Genomic DNA, 10,000 nt, shown 5'->3' with positions numbered 1-10,000 from the left:
TCTAAGTCCGAAAAATTGAAAAATTTTTCTAAGTCCCGACGACGGATAGTGAAGCTATAGGCGGCACTGGGACGAGCAAAGACGGCTAAAAATGGCGAGAAAGAGCGAAAGAAAAAAGTTGGAAAAAATTTCTAAGTCCTAAAATTTCCAAGACCGGTTTTTGGTGGTGACCGGTCGGCGGGTGTGATGGTAAGCCCCGCCTGAGCTCTGGTGAAAGCCCGGCAAAATTTCGGAAATCAACTTTTTCGTACAGTTACTGCCCGGAACATCCACTACTTTCCTATATAGGGAAGAGGTTGTCGAGAAAGAAAAAAGTTGAAAAATTTTCTAAGTCCGAAAATTTCCAAGACCGGTTTTTGGTGGTGACCGGGCGGCAGTTGAGCGGGCGGCCCGGCCTGAGCTCAGGTGAAAGTCCGGCAAAAATTCGGAAATCGACTTTTTCGTACAGTTACTGCCCGGAACATCCACTACTTTCCTATATAGGGAAGAGGTTGTCGAAAAAAAGAAAGTTGAAAAATTTTCTAAGTCCGAAAAATTGAAAAATTTTTCTAAGTCCCGACGACGTGGTAGTGACGTGGTTGGCGGGACTTGGACGTATAAAGGCCGATGAAAAAAAATGGAAATGGAAATGAAAATTTCTCGATTTCCGACGACGGTGTTTGGCAACGACTCTCTCGCCCGGCCACTGGTCGGCGCGAGAGAGGAGTGAGCGAGACCCGTCGATTCGAAAAGAGAAGCCGTCACACCGTCGAGGCGTGGCGGCTCTCAAGTGGGTTGGTCGGGCGTGTCGTGATGACTCGCGACCGTAAAAAATTCCCACTCAAATTCTCCCATTTCCGACGACGGTGTTTGGCAACGACTCTCTCGCCCGGCCTCTGGTCGGCGCGAGAGAGGAGTGAGCGAGACCCGTCGATTCGAAAAAAAGCCGTCACACCGTCGAGGCGTGGCGGCTCTCAAATGGGTTGGTCGGGCGTGTCGTGATGACTTGCGACCGTAAAAAATTCCCACTCGTCGAAAATTTTCTAAGTCCCAACTTTGAAAACGACGGTTCCTGAAAGTCGGCTGGCGGTTGGATGGGGCAATGTCCCCGTCCAATCGCTAAAAATGAGCCGGAAAACGGAGACATTATGCGGCGGAACATTAGTGGTTTTCCTTAGTATAGAAGAGGTCTCGATTCCTAAACTCGGAAAAATTTTCAGAGTCCCAAAAATTTTCGAAGTGTCGAATAGTTTGGTTTCTCGAATTGAAAATTTTTTTCAAATTTGCGACATTACGACAAGCAGCGATTGTAAAGCCCGGTCCAAATTTTTCAAACGAGTCTTACTTCTTGTTAGTCCGCCTGGCCGATACCAAAGAATGGCCGACCGTCGACTATCGGGCGAATAGACGGGTGAAAGAAATAAAGTCGAAGCCGGTGGTTGGATAGATATCGAAGGGAAGGCGAAAGAGGCGAAAAGGAAAGCGCGAAATTTCTTTAGTAGCTTCGACGCAAAAACTTTGGTATCGACGGGGAGCTTTGGGAAATGAAACGAAGACGCAGAATGGGAAGTTGTCCGGTTCGGCGTTAGTTGTAGTTTCATTTCCACCGTAGCTGAGCTCCTTTCCGCCCGCCACTTCACATGATTTTAGTTTCGATTCCGTTCGATCGCGCTTGCACTGTCTTTGTTTTTTTTTCACTGCTTGGATCGCGGCTTTGCTCTAACCAGTTTAGCCCCATGCGATCAAAAAGTCTTAAAAAAAAATAAACCGTTGAACGGAGACGAACTCGATGAGCTGTCGGTGTGTGAAATATCATTCCTTCGGTAAAACCGTTTTCGAAATTTCCGATGGTCGGTATATGTAAAAATATATCCGAACCGCGATGTGGACGGGAATTCAAACGCCCGCTTCACCGATTGGTGCGACAGCTGAGAAGCTCGTCACTCGATCCAACGACTCTTGGTCGAAAAGTTCAGAAGAGGTGCGCGCGTCAAACATTTTTTTGGTTTCGGACGTTTCGTTTCTTCGGCACGTGTGGTTTGTCTGTGGCCGTCTGTGAGAGAAATCGGACGCTTGTTCTTTGTTATTTTACCGTAACAAGACAAGACGGGAAAGATTCTTTCTTCCAAACTTACGGCATCATAACCATCAGCGTTTACCGTCAGCGACGATACGGAAGAGAAAAGAAAATGGTGCGCGTCTTTTCACTTTTTGACACCGTATCAAAAAAAAATTACCGTTCAGGCGGAAATGTGTGTGTGTGTGTGTGAGCCGAGAGATAAAAAATAAAAAAGCCACCAAACAGAACGCTTTCAAATTATTTCGTGCGGCGTGCGCATATTTCACATTTTGCCGTTTGACGGAAGCTCGTTGTGTGGAACACAGAAGTGGAGATGGACGGAGTTGAAGGGGGGCGAAGACGGCCCGGTCGGACAAAGTCAAGAGATTGAAATATACGAGAGAATTGGGTGGAAGTGATGGCAAATCTATAAAATTCAAAAATCGGATGAGATGCGAGGACCGCAAAATGTGGCGTCGACTCTGACTCTCTTTTACTACGAACTTCCCTTCGACGGAAGATATCGAGAGCTGAGCTGAGCGCCCGCTGAGTATGGCCGGCGTAATTACAAACGAGTTACGGTTGGAGCTATATCGATTGTACGTATCCCGAACGTTCATCGAACAAGCCAGATCAACTCGGCGCCCGGTAAGATGTACGCTCAGTTATGGCCATGACACACGAAGGGAGAATTCAAACGGCTGTGAGTGTACGGCCCGCCCGGAGTTGTGTGTAGGCAGTGACCTCTCAAGAAAAAACGTAAAAAATTTTTTTTTGACAGTCACCGGTCTGCGACAAGTAATCAGTACGAAACTTGGGTGCAATGCAAAAAACATTTTGAGAATCCTTGCTTGACAACAACGAATCTAACACGATAAAAAAAACGATCCCCATCGGTGTACCGCTTGCTTTTCTCGCGCTTCGGCGCAGAATCGCTTATTCAGCTGCCCTTGGAATATGTTCGTTTCGTGCATACTTGATCTCGGTCATTCTTCGGTGAACTCTTAAAGAATTGCGCACTTTTATAGGGGTAGTCTGGTTGCTTGTCTCGACTTGAAATGATTTGTTTTTTTCCGCCCATGACTTTCTATACGATGCCTCTATGCTGGCCTCTGACCGCGGTTGTTCCGAGTTTTCTCTTTCTCTTCGAAAGTCTTTGCGGAAAATTCTGCCTCGTGTGACCGTTGAGCGGTGAGGTGTGTGTGTGTGTGTGTGTCGTGCGGGGTGATGCGAGAGTGTGCCTCGGCGGTGGAAAAATAAAAATAAAACTCTGAGCCCACAAAAATTTAAAAGATGTATGCTTGTCAGCTTAGTAAAGCAGGCTTGACTTATGAGCATACAGCACGCCACATATGACCGTCGAAAACCGTAATACGGGAAAAAAAGTTGATGAATATATCAAGACCGGTCGAATGAATCCGATTCACTTTGGGCTCATAGACCGTTGAATGGTCTTTGACTTTGGAAATTGAAATGAAAAAAATCCAACAAACGGATCGGATCGGTGTTTCTCTTCACTGGGACTCGCTGTGACACGCCAGGCGTTGCGATCAAAAATTTTAGTTTCCGAAGAAAAAGAAAAAAAACGAAAAACGTGTTGATTTGGTGTGTGTTTGGTGATGCGTGGGCGAAATAAAAACCCGCAACTCGCCGGATGCATATCAAACAAACATACACGAAATACCTGGTTGATCCTGCCAGTAGCATATGCTTGTCTCAAAGATTAAGCCATGCATGTCTAAGTACAAGCCGCTAGACGGCGAAACCGCGAATGGCTCAATAAATCAGTTATGGTTCCTTAGATCCACTCCATCCTACTTGGATAACTGTGGTAATTCTAGAGCTAATACATGCACTCGAGCCTCGACTGCGGGCTTTCGGGCTCGCAGAAGAGGTGCTTTTATTAGATCAAAACCAGTCGGGGCCGGGCTTTCGGGCTCGCGCACCGTACCAATTTTGGTGACTCTGGATAACTTCACGCCGATCGCACGGCCTTCGCGCCGGCGACGTATCTTTCAAATGTCTGCCTTATCAACTGTCGATGGTAGGTTACGCGCCTACCATGGTTGCAACGGGTAACGGGGAATCGGGGTTCGATTCCGGAGAGGGAGCCTGAGAAACGGCTACCACATCCAAGGAAGGCAGCAGGCGCGCAAATTACCCACTCCCGGCACGGGGAGGTAGTGACGAAAAATAACGATACGGGACTCTTCCGAGGCCCCGTGATTGGAATGAGTACACTTTAAATCCTTTAACGAGGAACCATTGGAGGGCAAGTCTGGTGCCAGCAGCCGCGGTAACTCCAGCTCCAATAGCGTATATTAAAGTTGTTGCGGTTAAAAAGCTCGTAGTCGGATGTCTGTCTTCGGCCGGGCGGCGCCGCTCTGAATCAAGGGTGTTGCGTTTCACGCTCTGGGAGCCCGGGTGTCAAAGCCCGACTCTCTTCACGGTCGGACAACATCGCCGGAGTGGTGGTCGGTGCGTCGTTGTTGTATCTGCGGCCAGAGTTGGAAAGTTCTTTCGGGTTCTTTTTTAAATTTTGGTCGTAGTTGACTCGATTCGCTCCACCCAGTCAATCGTTCGGGGTGCCCTTCACCGGGTGTCTCGGGCGGCCGGCAACGTTTACTTTGAACAAATTAGAGTGCTCAAAGCAGGTGTATCCCAACGCCTGAATATCGCAGCATGGAATGATGGAATAGGACCTCGGTCCGATTTTGCTGGTCTTTTACTTTTGGACCCGAGGTAATGGTCAATAGAGACGGACGGGGGCATTCGTACTGCGGCGACAGAGGTGAAATTCTTGGACCGCCGCAAGACGAACAACAGCGAAGGCATTTGCCAAGAATGTTTTCCTTGATCAAGAACGAAAGTTAGAGGTTCGAAGGCGATCAGATACCGCCCTAGTTCTAACCATAAACGATGCCAACCAGCAATCCGTCGGAGTTACTCCAATGACTCGACGGGCAGCTTCCGGGAAACCAAAGTCTTTGGGTTCCGGGGGAAGTATGGTTGCAAAGCTGAAACTTAAAGGAATTGACGGAAGGGCACCACCAGGAGTGGAGCCTGCGGCTTAATTTGACTCAACACGGGAAACCTCACCAGGCCCGGACACTGGAAGGATTGACAGATTGAGAGCTCTTTCTTGATTCGGTGGGTGGTGGTGCATGGCCGTTCTTAGTTGGTGGAGCGATTTGTCTGGTTAATTCCGATAACGAACGAGACTCTAGCCTGCTAAATAGGTGACGGGTTTTATCAATTGAAACCGAAGGGAGTACGGAGGCGTCGGGATCAGGTGGCGGCGATTCGGGTCTCGGTGGGACTGGTTCCTTTAGTGAGGCAATCTCTCGGCTTGGTTTCGTTGTGCTCTGTTCGTCGGGTGTACGGCCTTCACGGGTTGGTTGCCTGGCGGATGAGGTATGGCGGGGCTTTGTCGGGAATGTCTCGCGGGGGCTGGCTCTATTGTTATTCGGTCGTCGTCATCCCCGGCGATACCTTCTGCTCTCGCGTCCGTCACGCAGTCTTCTTAGAGGGACAAGCGGCGTCCAGCCGCGTGACAGTGAGCAATAACAGGTCTGTGATGCCCTTAGATGTCCTGGGCCGCACGCGCGCTACACTGAAGGAATCAGCGTGTTTCACTCTCCCTGTCCGAAAGGACCGGGTAACCGCTGAACCTCCTTCGTGGTTGGGATTGGGGACTGCAATGATCCCCATGAACCAGGAATCCCTAGTAGGCGCGGGTCACTAGCCCGCGTCGATTACGTCCCTGCCCTTTGTACACACCGCCCGTCGCTACTACCGATTGAATGATTTAGTGAGGCCTTCGGACGGGCTTGTCGGGGTGCCGTCGAGTGGGGAGCAATCTCTGCCCGTGCGGTGCCTACCAACGGCGAGACTGAAAGATGGTCGAACTTGATCCTTTAGAGGAAGTAAAAGTCGTAACAAGGTTTCCGTAGGTGAACCTGCGGAAGGATCATAAACGAACAAGACAAATGTTTTGCGCATATGGCTTTGGTTGAGCACGAAACAACTAAAAGTTGCAAAACAAAAAAACCCCATCAAAAGTCTTTCGGCGTAAGACATCGTATGAACTATGTGTGGGTTGACGGAAGAAAATCATTTATTTTGAACGGGTATCAGGCGCTCTGATGCGCGGTGGTTTAAAGCGGATTCGCCTTTTCAAATTGATTTTTCTTTCCTCTCGGCTCAAAAAAAAACACAAAGTCTTTCGATTTGGTCTATGGCCGTGAGCAAATTCTTCCTGCTTCGATGGTGAATGTCTCTATAGATTCATTCGACCTTTAGCGGCGCTCACAGTGTTGACGTTAGTAGAGTGAAGAATACGATAGCCCGCCTGGGCCGCGAGTACCGAAGGAACAATAAAGGAGATTTTATAAAGTCTTAGTCCCTAAATCAAACACTTTGAAAAATAAAAACTCGGTGGATGGAGAGTCGGAAAAAAAAAAAACATCAAGATTTTGAACGGGTATCAGGCGCTCTGATGCGCGGTGGTTTAAAGCGGATACGCCCAATCGAAATTGTTTTTTTTTGTTTCTCTCTTCGTCTTCGGGATTTTTTGATTCTCGGTGGGGGACGAAAGTGTGAGACTTTACTCTGGACGTTCTTTTCGGGCGTAGATACTCGTGGTTGCGTGCGTGTGCGTCGTATAGACTAACACTCCAAAGCCCGACACTATGCCGTTGAAAACCGAATGTTTTTTAAGCTTGCCCTTCGCCCTCTCGATGAAGTAGGAAGAATTCAAAATCACAATAACACACTAAACCCAAATTCTAGTACGAGTGTTTATCGGAACATTTTCTTTCTGGCTTTCTTTCTCCGCCCTCGCATTCATTTGCTTGGGCGGGTTGGAGAAAAAGAGAGAAGAAAACGAATATGTCGTTTTATATACGACCCTGAACGGTGGATCACTAGGCTCGTGGATCGATGAAGAGCGCAGCAAAGTGCGCTAATCCATGCGAACTGCAGAACACATGGAGCATCGAAATCTTGAACGTAAATGGCGGCCCAGCTTCTCGCTCGGGCCACATCTGACTGAGGGTCGGTCGAATGATGAACGAACAGAGATTTTTTCAGTCTTGGTTTTGCATGTTGGGTCGCGGCGAGATTTATTTTTCACCCGGCCTGACCGCATAAAAGCTCCCGAATCTCTAACGTCTGGGTGCCGCGCGACTTAAGTGTCCGCGATGCCTCAAATACAAAAAAGGGGGAAAAATAAAAGAAGGTTCGCCCTGTTTTGTTTTTTTCCTCTCTATTCAAAAGAAACCTTTTTCGATGGCAAAACAGATGGGAAATTTTTGAGCCAACTCAAAAAAAAATTTTAGAAATAAACACATCTTCTCGAACAAGGTGTCGGCTGCGTGTGCGCGATATACCGCTTCAACGCGAGTTTAGTTGTGTGTGTGCGCCGGGCGTGTCGAAGTGTCGACCACCGCGAATTATCACTCACTCTAACCGCTCGTTATGCAAGCTTGGTTCGCGCACGACGCGTTGTTTCAATACAAAAAGCCGCAGGACGCCCTGTCACTTTTCGTAAATTAATTTTTGCGAATAACGAGAGACTCGCTTTATTTCGAAAAAAAAAAATTTGAACCGGCAATTATTCAATCTTTCCCGGCTTTAAAACGCCAAAGTCTGCCGAGCTAGATAAAGTGTTGTCTCCTTTTGAAAACAAACAATTCATTCTGACCTCAGTTTAGATGAGACTACCCGCTGAACTTAAGCATATCAGTAAGCGGAGGAAAAGAAACTAACAAGGATTCCCTTAGTAGCGGCGAGCGAACAGGGATGAGCCCAGCACCGAACCTCGCGCCCGGTTGAGCGGGTGCCGAGGAATGTGGTGTTCGGGAGGATCGTGCGCGTCTGTCCGGTATCTATCGTCCAAGTCTCCATGAACGGGGCGAGCAACCCACAGAGGGTGTCAGGCCCGTAGATAAGACGAGCCGAGACCGTGCATCGGATCCCTTCCCAAGAGTCGGGTTGCTTGAGCGTGCAGCCCTAAGCGGGAGGTAAACTCCTTCTAAGGCTAAATATCGCCACGAGACCGATAGCGAACAAGTACCGCGAGGGAAAGTTGAAAAGAACTTTGAAGAGAGAGTTCAAGAGTGCGTGAAACCGTTCAGGGGGTTAAACGGGTGGGCCCTCGAAGGTCGAACAAGTCCCCGCTCCCGGCACTTGGTTGTATGCCCTTAACGCTGCATGGAGACTGCCTGAATTGGCGGCTCTCTTGCATAAGTCGTTCTGCGATCGCAATAGCCACGCCAAGGTCCGCAAGTGGGGGGCCTAGTAAGGACTCCGCGACCGACTGGGTGTCTGTTACACGGGGCGTCCGTTAGCGAGTTTCGTGGTTACCTTCGCGGGTGCCGCGATGACGAGCGCGGCGTTTCCCAACAGTACTGCCCGGTCGTGACCTGTCTCCTCCCGGGAGGTGTCGTAGCTTTTTTTTGTAAAAGAGAAAAAGTTGCGGTGCTCAACCTGTGGAGGCCCAGAGCGGAGAGTAGAAGTCGGGTCCCACCCGACCCGTCTTGAAACACGGACCAAGGAGTCTAACATGTGCGCAAGTCGTCGAGAAATTATCAAACTAAACTCGCGAGGCGCAATGAAAGTGAAGCGGCCCCGATGAGGGTGCATCCGCGAGGGGTGATCCCGTCTCGAACAGAGCGGGCGCAACCCCAGGGCGTCCGAATGCTCGCGAGATCTTTCCCCCTTAAAAGGGTTTGGTCGAGTCGGCCGGACGAACCCAGAGCGCACACGTTGGGACCCGAAAGATGGTGACCTATGCCTGGCCAGGACGAAGCCAGGGGAAACCCTGGTGGAGGTCCGCAGCGATTCTGACGTGCAAATCGATCGTCGGAGTTGGGTATAGGGGCGAAAGACTAATCGAACCATCTAGTAGCTGGTTCCCCCCGAAGTTTCCCTCAGGATAGCTGGTGCTCGCAAAGAGAACAAACGGAGTTTCATCCGGTAAAGCGAATGATTAGAGGCCTTGGGGTCGAAACGACCTCAACCTATTCTCAAACTTTCAATGGGTGAGAAGCCCGGCCTTTTTCCTTGATTGAGGCCGCGGCAATTGATTTGAATCTGAGCGCCCAGTGGGCCATTTTTGGTAAGCAGAACTGGCGCTGTGGGATGAACCAAACGCCCGGTTAAGGCGCCTAAACGACGCACATTTCGGATCCCACGAAAAGGAGTTGGTTGCTAAAGACAGCAGGACGGTGGCCATGGAGGTCGGAATCCGCTCAGGAGTGTGTAACAACTCACCTGCCGAAGCAACTAGCCCTTAAAATGGGAGGCGCTATAGCGTCGTGCCTATACCGGGCCGTCGGTCGGCAGAGCGAATAACGTCCGTGTCAGCTCGAAGAGAGCGACGGCGCTGAGGCCCCGACGAGTAGGGGGGTCGCGACGGTGAGCGTAGAAGGGTTGTGGGCGTGAGCCTGCCCGGAGCCGCCGTCGGTGCAGATCTTGGTGGTAGTAGCAAATACTCCAGAGGGATCCTGGAGGACTGACGCGGAGAAGGGTTTCATGTGAACAGTGGTTGGACATGAGTCAGTCGATCCTAAGCCGCAGGCGAAAGCCGACCTAGTGACGGGCGTGATGTGTTGCATCTATCGTATGAGTAGCGGGCGTGGTTGTGGTTGAGTCGTGTGTCGGTGATTCTTCTGTGGTGTGCGCGAAGAGAAAAAATCTAAAGTTGCGGGGTCAAAGAAAACACATGAATAAGAAAGCTTGTGAGAATGATAGAAGGTTAAAAGAAGTGTCTTTTTCCTTTTTTTGATTTCTCTTAGCCGGTATTTGATTGTTTTTCTCCCGTCTCTTTTATTTTCCTAGTACCGTTCATCGCGTTATGGCATCGCATGCTTCTTTCGCAGCGCCTTCGAAAATATGAAACCATGTATCGTATAACGTGAGACGCCACCCAGGTTAAGGCGAAAGGGAATCCGGTCCTGA

At 49.6% G+C, this 10,000-nt stretch overlaps 3 non-coding genes across 3 annotated transcripts in view; all 3 read left to right on the top strand.

The window, feature by feature from the left end:
• The first annotated feature begins 3,719 nt into the window (after positions 1-3,719).
• LOC124318949 lies at positions 3,720-6,014 on the top strand. The gene has a single exon (XR_006912640.1). It is a non-coding gene; the product is annotated as a small subunit ribosomal RNA (ribosomal RNA).
• Positions 6,015-6,944: 930 nt separating this feature from the next.
• On the top strand, positions 6,945-7,097 carry LOC124318959. Its single transcript, XR_006912649.1, has one exon. It is a non-coding gene; the product is annotated as a 5.8S ribosomal RNA (ribosomal RNA).
• A 641-nt stretch (positions 7,098-7,738) lies between these two features.
• The window catches only part of LOC124318955, a 4,577-nt gene continuing 2,315 nt past the window's right edge, over positions 7,739-10,000 (top strand). Inside the window, exon 1 of the ribosomal RNA XR_006912644.1 lies at positions 7,739-10,000. This exon is cut by the window's right edge and continues 2,315 nt beyond it. This is a non-coding gene — a ribosomal RNA (large subunit ribosomal RNA).

This window comes from Daphnia pulicaria, unplaced genomic scaffold (genome assembly GCF_021234035.1).
Source record: "Daphnia pulicaria isolate SC F1-1A unplaced genomic scaffold, SC_F0-13Bv2 h1tg000092l, whole genome shotgun sequence".
Lineage (NCBI taxonomy): Eukaryota > Metazoa > Arthropoda > Branchiopoda > Diplostraca > Daphniidae > Daphnia > Daphnia pulicaria.
Note: the sequence above shows the minus strand (reverse complement) of the source record. Positions and strands in the feature narration are given on the sequence as shown.